Source organism: Typopeltis vanoorti, chromosome 22 (assembly GCF_054136105.1).
Source record: "Typopeltis vanoorti isolate ZY-2024b chromosome 22, IOZ_Tvanoo_1.0, whole genome shotgun sequence".
NCBI lineage: Eukaryota > Metazoa > Arthropoda > Arachnida > Uropygi > Thelyphonidae > Typopeltis > Typopeltis vanoorti.
In genome coordinates, this window is record NC_143570.1 from 47,877,684 (window position 1) to 47,886,900 (window position 9,217).

Below are 9,217 nucleotides of genomic sequence, written 5' to 3' on the forward strand. Positions count from 1 at the left end.
TTTTTATAAACCAAGTTAGTGCCTGTCATTTTAAAAATGAACTTCCAAGCAGAATGTGTCAACACGTTTTTCTTCGAAGTAATAAAATATTAATTCTTTCTTAAAGAAGAAAGTAATGAGGGAAAAATAGAGACAGAAAGAAACTAGATTGAATCAAAAGACAAAGAAATATCTTTAAATAAAATAAACTTCCTGACAATCCACCAGATACCCAGAGAAATTATTTAATTAAGCTTCTGATAAGTCAGAAAATTGCGACATTAATAAGCATTGATTGTCAGGACAGAATGATAAAAAAAAGTATAAAAATTCCACTCCTTCCATTTTTAAGGAAGAAACTTAACCAGTGACTAAATAAACGTCAGTTTGCCGCAGGTTTCAAAACTATGATGCAAACTGGCGTCGTTAATGAAGTTCCCGCTGTTTTTATTTTCTAAGAGTAAAGGCAATTTTCTTTTACAAAATCAGTATCAAGCTGGCTAAACATAAAAACTACAAAAAAGAAGGCTTTGCCATTTGAATGGATTTAAGTTATACATTCGGTCACCTGTTTGCGCATTTTTATTTGTGTCATCAAAATCAGTAGCCTGTTATTTGACGAAATCAGCCAGAAGAACAACAACATACACACTTTACAGACATAATCACTAGATTCGAAGTCTGTTGAATAAGAAACTATAAATGTCCGACTTAAATTGAAATTTGAACTATGCGACTCATTTAAGGAATATAAAAATATCACATTTAATAAAATTCCAATGCAGTGGTTCAATATGACCTCAAATTATTTAGAGAAGAAAAATGTGAGCCTATTAGGAAAATAATTTATATGGACATTATCTTTTTATATGAGATATTGTTTAAATAATCGATATTTATTACATATTAATAAATTATACATTTCAGAGTGAAATAATTTTAACAAGAATATCCTCTTTTGTTTGAGGGGATATTCTTTTGAGCAGTATAATTTCGACACGGTTTGCCTTCGTAAATGACGTAATTTTTTAAAAAAATTACCATGACTGGATAAATTTTATAAGACTTCTGAATACCAAACTAGCATTGCATGAAATGCATGTAAAAAAGAAACTTGTTACTGAGAAATAAGAATTTTAGTTATGAGTGTGAAAGCGAATTCTGGTATGTTTACTACTTTTCGTCTGTAATTTCTTGAATTTTTATTATATTTTACCCAATTTCATCCCAGAAGAACCGTTAGAACGTATAGTAATTCCATTGAGTGGATTAGTTTAAATATTCGGAAAACTTTTCTTGAGACCAAACACATCTTAGTAAGTAAAATAGTAGTGTCGCATCAAGAATCGAAAATTATCTTATTTTTATAAACAGTGACAAAATTCTTAGTGCAGTGCAGTTCATATTCAACACATGTCCATGACTAAACTTAGGCTTTGCCCACTCAGCCACTGAGGCTACAAAGAGATAAAAAGTAATTACTTTGAAATGCATATACTCTAATATGATATAATGCGTTAATGTTATCTATAGATTAGGAGAAATTCAAGTTACGTTTTAATCGAGAAACGATAGACAGTAGGACTGAAAGTTGTTCTTGTTTTAAGGTACATTGTTATTTACTATTTTAATACATAATCCCAAGGTATAAGCCTCGCACTAGCAGGAATTACTGTGCCTATTATCAAACTTGACTGCAATTACCTGTGCCTTTTGTGCCTTACCAACAACACTGTAATTTACATCTCCTAAGATATCTGAAATTGATGCACAGAATTCAGAATTATGAATGCATAAAAAGAGACTTCACACAAGTTGGGAAAGATCAATATTCACAGAATGCGTTGAATTGCATAACTTTTAATTAAAACACTTATTCTACCAGTATTGCACGTAGAACACGAACAAACAGCTCTTGCGCGCATTTGGTAGTTGAGCATGCACACATGTTCATTATTCATTGTTTGACTTCGGTAATTAGCTCAGTTATGAATTAATCATTTTGCTATAATTAATTCAGAAGTCCTACCAAGTTTCGCCATTCCTTACAGATGACATACACTCATTATCATAATATTGGATTTCGACGTCCGAAAGCAAGGAGGCGAAACGTTACTAAAGATTGATGACCAATTTAAAATAGTCTCTTGATTACCTCATTTCCATGTCACTGTTTACTTGCATCTCCCCCTCTTCCTTTCCCGTTCAGTAATTACCTAAAGTTTCTAGTATGAATTTAACATATCTTTATTTTTGAAAATTTACAATAACTAATGGCATTTAGTGAGACAAGACTTATTGCAGTCAAAGGAAAGTGAGCAGAATTATAACTTGCTTCTCTTTTAGATGAATTTTAATGATACCTTTGCAGGGAACCGAGAACTGCTTATTTATTATGATTATCATATAAGGATATCCTGAAATACATACTAAATTTAATTATGTAATAGAGTATGCTAGCTGATGGTTTGGCTGCCGAAGTAACTAAAGCTATTTAGTGTTTTGTCTGTAAATTGCAAGATAAGAAAACCAAATTTCAGGGATGAAAATGTGGCGTGTGTATTAATCATCTGAAAAAGAACTTTCACCTATTAGAGTGAGAGAGAGAGAGAGGCGAATCATTTTTTTTTTGGTGTCAGTTCCCTATAACTTCCCTATAAAATAATACTTATGTTTCAACTACGATAACGAGCCAAGAGGCTATTTTTCCGGCGACATAAATTAAGTTTAAGGGAGATAGTAAGTCCCGTATTATTCTACAGCCGGGTACGAAGAACTATCGGCGAGTCCAAACGTAAGTAATCCTCTTGGATTTCGATCCAAGTTTCGTACCCGGCTGCAGAATAATACGTGATTTTCTATCTCCCTTAAACTTAATTTATGTCGCTGGAAAAATAGCCTCTTGGCTCGTTATCGTAGTAATAATATGAGTACACCAGTTTGGCAATTCGTTAGTCGGGGTATATGTAAGTTCGGTTCACTTAAACCCTGATATTCCAGGTCTACCTACTCACTGATGAGACCTCAATAAGGGTCGAAACCAGTCTGGGTAGTGACCTCTCATCATAATGTAAAACAGTAATACATCTCCTAGAAGCTGCGTTTTACATTATGAGAAAATATTAAGGATAGTGACGGATCTTGTGCCACCTTTGCTCCGAGTTGCCCTAGTGTTGTACTACCCAAGTGATTACTTACGCTTGGACTCGCCGATAGTTCTTCGGCATGAAACTCTTGGATTTCGATCTGAGTTTCGTACTTGTAGAATAATACGGGATTTACTATCTCCTTTAAACTTAATACTTATGTTTTGTTTGGTTTTAACTTTTAAAAAGTAATATCCTGTCCATAACAAAAATGCGTTTAACATGCAAACACTAATCAGTGTTCATTTTAGTAAAATGCGTCGTCAAGAGAGCCTCACAGTTTCTTAGTTTGTTCTCGATAGGAAAGACATGAGCTCGAATTTCATGTAAGAAGATGTGAACCTGTATAACTTTTCCATTTACTTTGAGTTTCCTCTTCTCGTGTGGTGCGTTTGTTTTGTTCAAAAACTGGATTTTACATATTTTTTCCGTCCCTTTTTTTGATAGTAAAAAAACTCAAGAGGATCATCTGTTATGTTTAAGTGATGACAGACACACTCAAATTTTCCCACTACAATAGCAGCAACAAGACACATTCGAGATGCATGCTGAAGGGTCTCATTTTAAATGATATGCACAGAAATAGGCCTGGATTGGAATCCAGAGAATATAAGCGAAACTATTGTGAAGGTCTTCGTGTACGTACGTTTTCCTCTCAGTGTGGTCCATTTTAACGATATTTAAATTGCATTAAATTTGAGGACAGTATGTAACATAACAGAATAAAAACTTAAGAAATTGTTATTAAGTGTCTTCAAAGAAACGTGGAACTTCTATTGAACTCATCGTAATACGATTTAATTTATTTTTAGCACGAAGCTTTTGATATTATTAACCAAACTCAGCCAACCACACCAGCGCCACACTTCAGTGTGAAGGCGAGTTTCGGTGATTGATATTTTAATTTTCCTGGGGCCTTAACATCCACAGCACCTTCATCTTCTGTTTAATTCATTCACTATCTGCACGCACCAACTTCAAAGAAGCCATTCGAATCACTGCCTCTAACCTCATTCTTGCCTTCATTCATTTTCATTTCCGATGGATGTCCTCTCGTCATCCTTCCATAAAATGAAAACTTCCATCTACTAGTGAGCTGCATTAACCTTCGAGAAATGTGCAGGTCGCTATGATATTGATATGATATGTGTGCTAGTGTCTGCGGTCTACAAATTCTCAATCTCCTCTCATGTCTCATGCCGGCCTGGTTGGCCGAATGGTTAGCGTATCCGCTCTCCAGCCAAAAGGCTGCGGGTTCGAATCCCGCTGTGGGCATGGATGTTTGTGATTGCTGTTGAAAGTACTAGTGGTTGATAGTCGGCGGTAGATATCGTTGGTGTTAGATGATGAAGATTGGTGGAGTAGTGAGGCGAAGAGTTTGAGTAGATGGCCTCCCTCGATCAGTCTTTGAACTCCCTGAAGGTGTGATGTAATAATAATAAACTGCGCTCACTATTCCAGATGCGGTTGTGTTAAAGCCATTTAAAGAGTTAAATTAGCTTACTTATTCTACTATGATAGTTACATTTCAGCATTGCAATTATACTTTGAGTTGTAATCGAAATATTTGCTATGTGACCCCTAAATTTCTCTTGTATTAAAATTACAAGAGCCTTAGCCTGTCATTTTATTTCAGAATAATCCGCTACTATAATATGCCATTGTATAACTGAAAATATAAAATTAATAAATGTGAAGTGCGTAATTTTATTTAATCACATTCAACTGTTAGCCATTTTCACATGCCCATAATTCCAGTTTAGCAACATTATTCTGCAAGTATTACATGTCATTCGCATGCTTAATTATCCAATCCATCTCTGCATCATCAACAAATAACTGTATATTCTCCTGTCAAATACTTTTCAGTGTTATTAATATTAATGTAAAGATTTGAATACCGATGGACAAGGAGTGATCCTTGGGGTACACCAATGGTCACTTTAAATCTCGCATGCTCACATCTTCCGTACACGATTACTCTGACATTTTTCAGTCAGTCACACTATTAACTAAACTAATAACTTATAATCCAATCTTATATACTTATATAACCTTTCATGTTAGTCTATTAAGTTTTAACATAGTCCAAAATTATCGATGTATTCAATCCGCTTCTCCCACACATAAATATTATAATACATAAATAGTATTATAAAATATAAAAAAGTTACTTAAACATGACCTTCCCTTAGTAAACCCACACTGTTCTTTGCAAAGTATGTAATAGTTTCTCTCAACACTTTTTTGTGTGCGATCTCTTAACTTTTCCAAAATCTTCAATACTGCTCCAGAGATACGACAGGTCGATAGTTAATTACATCAGTCTTTGAAACGCCCTTGTAAAATGGGATTATTCTTTCCACCCTCTGTAAAAATATTCCCCCTGCTGAGACTCAAATTATACTGCCAAGTTAAAGCGCAGCGAGTTCTGCTGAACTTTCTTTCAGCATCACTGATAATATTCCATCAGCCTTCTGACGAATTATGTAGTTCACGCAACTTTTGTAACCCCCCCCCCATACACCTGACTTTCTTCATCCAGTGAAAGATATCTTTCAGCTGTATTCTGCATACCATCCATGTTCCTTAGAATCATTCTTTCTTTTCCTTAAAAAATGCAGTAGGATTATTTTTAGGTTATCTTTGGTTTGTGGCGTGATGCCAGTTTCTTTTCATACTTACACTTATCTTTTCTCATAATTGTTGTAAAACATTTGTCCTCCATCTTATAATTCTCGAGATGGACACCATCCTTACGCACACAATGGCAGGAGAATCGGGAACACAGGGGTTGAGTTTTGTTGCTGTGTTGAATATATTTTGGCCTGAGATTATTGTGTTACTGAGACTTAGGTCGGGAATGCAAATATACTAAATAGTACAGTATATTTAAGGATATACAAAATAAGAGGCGAGGGATATGATACTAATGATATTGAATAATTTAAATCCAATTAGCCACACACACATATATAACTGAAGTTATTAAATAACGGAACTCATTATATCCAGCCTTATATAATTTAATATTTGAACTAATTAAAGAATTTACCAAAATGGAAAAATGCAGAATATAAATGAAAAACTAAAAAAAAGTCTAATTTCTTTTTACTAACAGAAAATGACGCAAAAGCTTAATAAATACAACTAATAAAGCAACAAAAATATGAAGTTAACAACAATTATCAAAAACAAATTATAACTTTAACTAAAAAAAAACCATGCAATGTAAATTAGAAATTAAATGGTAAAATATCTGCGTTTAGTTTGAATCCCACTCACAAGAGGTTGCAAACCTATCATGGGGGTAGGTGCGGAGAGAATAGACGTGTATCGTGAGAGAACTAAGTGCTGGATTTCACACAACACGCCGATTGTTGGAGGTCTGAAGTGCGAAAGTTCTGTTTCGGACCGCACTTCAGACCTCCAACAATCGGCGTGTTGTGTGAAACTAGGTGATGAATGAAATTTGGCTTCCAACTTCACTTTAACTAACATCCAAGCTACCATAGGATTCAAACCAGCAGCCTCTAGATACCATGCAGTGTTATGCTTTAAAGTTACATTTTACAACCTTTAAACAAAAATACTTAATATAATAAATATGCTAGCCTCGAGTCAAGATATATTCTCATTACACTTTTGAAACATGTCTGTTTCCAGGATGCTTATATTTTCCTCTTCATCTGTTTAAGTGGTAGGTTTCTTATGTATTCTAAAAGTTAAACGTGAAAATCTTCTTGAAATGTACATATTACATGCATCAAATAAAGAAAATAGTATGTAAAAATTACGTACACATTTAATTTCATTTAGGTAAATGAAATTTTTTTCAGACTTACAGTATACAAGGAAGAATGCACATATACTAGAACGAACTTTGTTGAGATCGTCTATGATGTCAGAAGTCCCGTTACTGAAGATAATGAAATCAGATATTTCGCAATTGACGTTAAAATAATGTCATGTGTCATTACTTCGTATGCATGAGCATCTGAGAAAATGTGAGTTAGAGAAAAGTTAGTTTTGTTGTTTTTATTTAGGACATTCAAGAATATTTGTTTTTATATTATAACGAAATAATGTGCCTTGATGTAGGATGGTTCGATATAAATCAGCGAAATGCGTTTTGAACTGAATCTAACACAATATATCGGCGGAGAACGAAACGATATCTAGTTTTCCTATAGGTGATATACTCGGTAGCATCTCAAAAAAACAACAAAAAAACATGCATTTGAAATTTTAGTGAAAGATCTGATCTGCACCGATATTTCATGATTGGTACTTATCAGTTATGAGGAAAAGTATAATGAAAACAGATGTGAAAAAACAGAAAAGGTGGCTTTATATTACATATAACTTCCATGATGTAAGGATTTCGGTTATCTAAATAATAATAAAAAACAAACTGTTCGCACGAAGAAGAGAGACATCGTTTCTGATATTTGATCCTGCCACTATTTTTGGTGTGAGATGGAACTGCTGGTAGGTAACATTGTTTTTCAGTTCCTTATCATTGATTTTCATCTTTTAACTAAATCGTACATCTCATTTTATGTCTGCATTGCCTTTAAACGAGTATGAATGGACAAGTTAATGATTCCTAAATTTAGTGGGAAAAAAGAACGAAATGAATTAGTAACTCGCCTTTTTGCGCAAGGCTACAAATAGAACATAATCTTATTGTTCTACTGTTGGATTCAGAGATTGATATGCTTTGATTATAAGAATAAATTTTCCTAGCAGTTTGGTAGCAAGTGGTTAGAGGAGCAATTGAATATATGCAAATTGCCATCCTTATTCTTCACAAAACATGAATAAAGATGGCAAAAGCCCTCATCAACTCTTCGCCCTCCCATGCCAGGTTTGAAACCTATAACATAATTATTACCGTCTGTACTAAGGGATAGATAATACAGCTACCAACTCTGAACTATAGTAGTACCATAGAAGAATGATCGACCTACTTGTAATAGTTGAGTAAGATAATAACCTAAAATTTATTTTTTTTAAAATATCAATGGATTATACGGCGTAAACACATTTCCACATTAGTTTGACAAACAGCACTACGTAATTATTTTATTTATGTTCCTATCACCTCTGAAAGCCTGATAAATATTAACACACAGATAAATATTAAGCTTGGAAAATGCAAAATTAGCGAAATAAGTGAATATAAACTAAACATAACTCTTCGATGTATAGCGTACGAAAATGGAAGAATTGAACTCATAATGCGTTCAACCACAAATATAGTACTGGAAATCAATCAATTGTTGTGCCACTTGTTCAATACGCTGTCCCAAGTTTTTCAAATCTTAAAATTCTGGCTTTGTTATGTAACTACATTTTGGAGATAAATCGATTGAAATGAAAATCATCCCCCATAAGTAGAAGACGTTGGGGATAACTTGTTTTAATACTTCTGAAGTGGAGGTTATATATGAGCTAAGGGGTGGTTAAGAGGATTATGAAACTGATTTGAGTAAGGAATTGTTTGAAGAGAAAGGATGGGAAGAAGGTTATTTTTATTTTGACTGAGAATGTTTCCCTTTTCGTCAAAATCAGTTGATTTTTGCAGGTAGTTTTTTTTTTCTTTTTTTATTGTTATGTTATACACTTTCTGTCATTCCTTGCGGGAGTAATTCAGAGAAGAAAATGGCGTGTTGGAGCGATTGTCAGTTTTAGTTTTTCCTGAGAGGTAAATCAGTAGAGTGGGCATGTGTCCTTCTTGCTTATGGAGAGGAAGTGGTTATTTTATTTCAGTGATTTTTCTTTAGTGCTAGCTATGCATTTCTAGAAATAAAATTTGAAAGTTTTGAATACTTTCTGTGAAATATTTTTCATCTTTTAGTGGGTGGAAGGAAAGAATTCCATTTGACTCTCTTTCGCTGTCATTCTTTATAATTTTTGAAGTGTATAATGGAAGGGAAGGATAAGGTTACCATTCAAATAAGTGAAGGTGACTTATAATGGGCCTTATGTGCTCCGCTGTTCATAATAAGCGCAATTTCTCTATATCAAAACCATACTTTCATAATTGATTTTATTAAGTTATCCTTTGTATCAAAATTTAATTTTCC

The 9,217-nt window shown here is 33.7% G+C and overlaps 1 long non-coding RNA gene across 1 annotated transcript in view; it reads left to right on the forward strand.

Annotated features, from left to right (window-relative positions):
- The window catches only part of LOC150094402 (uncharacterized), a 189,041-nt gene extending 182,000 nt beyond the window's left edge, over nt 1-7,041 (forward strand). The window contains exon 4 of the long non-coding RNA XR_016550266.1: nt 6,965-7,041. This is a non-coding gene — a long non-coding RNA (uncharacterized LOC150094402). The remainder of the gene's footprint in view (nt 1-6,964) is intronic.
- Nucleotides 7,042-9,217: the final 2,176 nt, after the last annotated feature.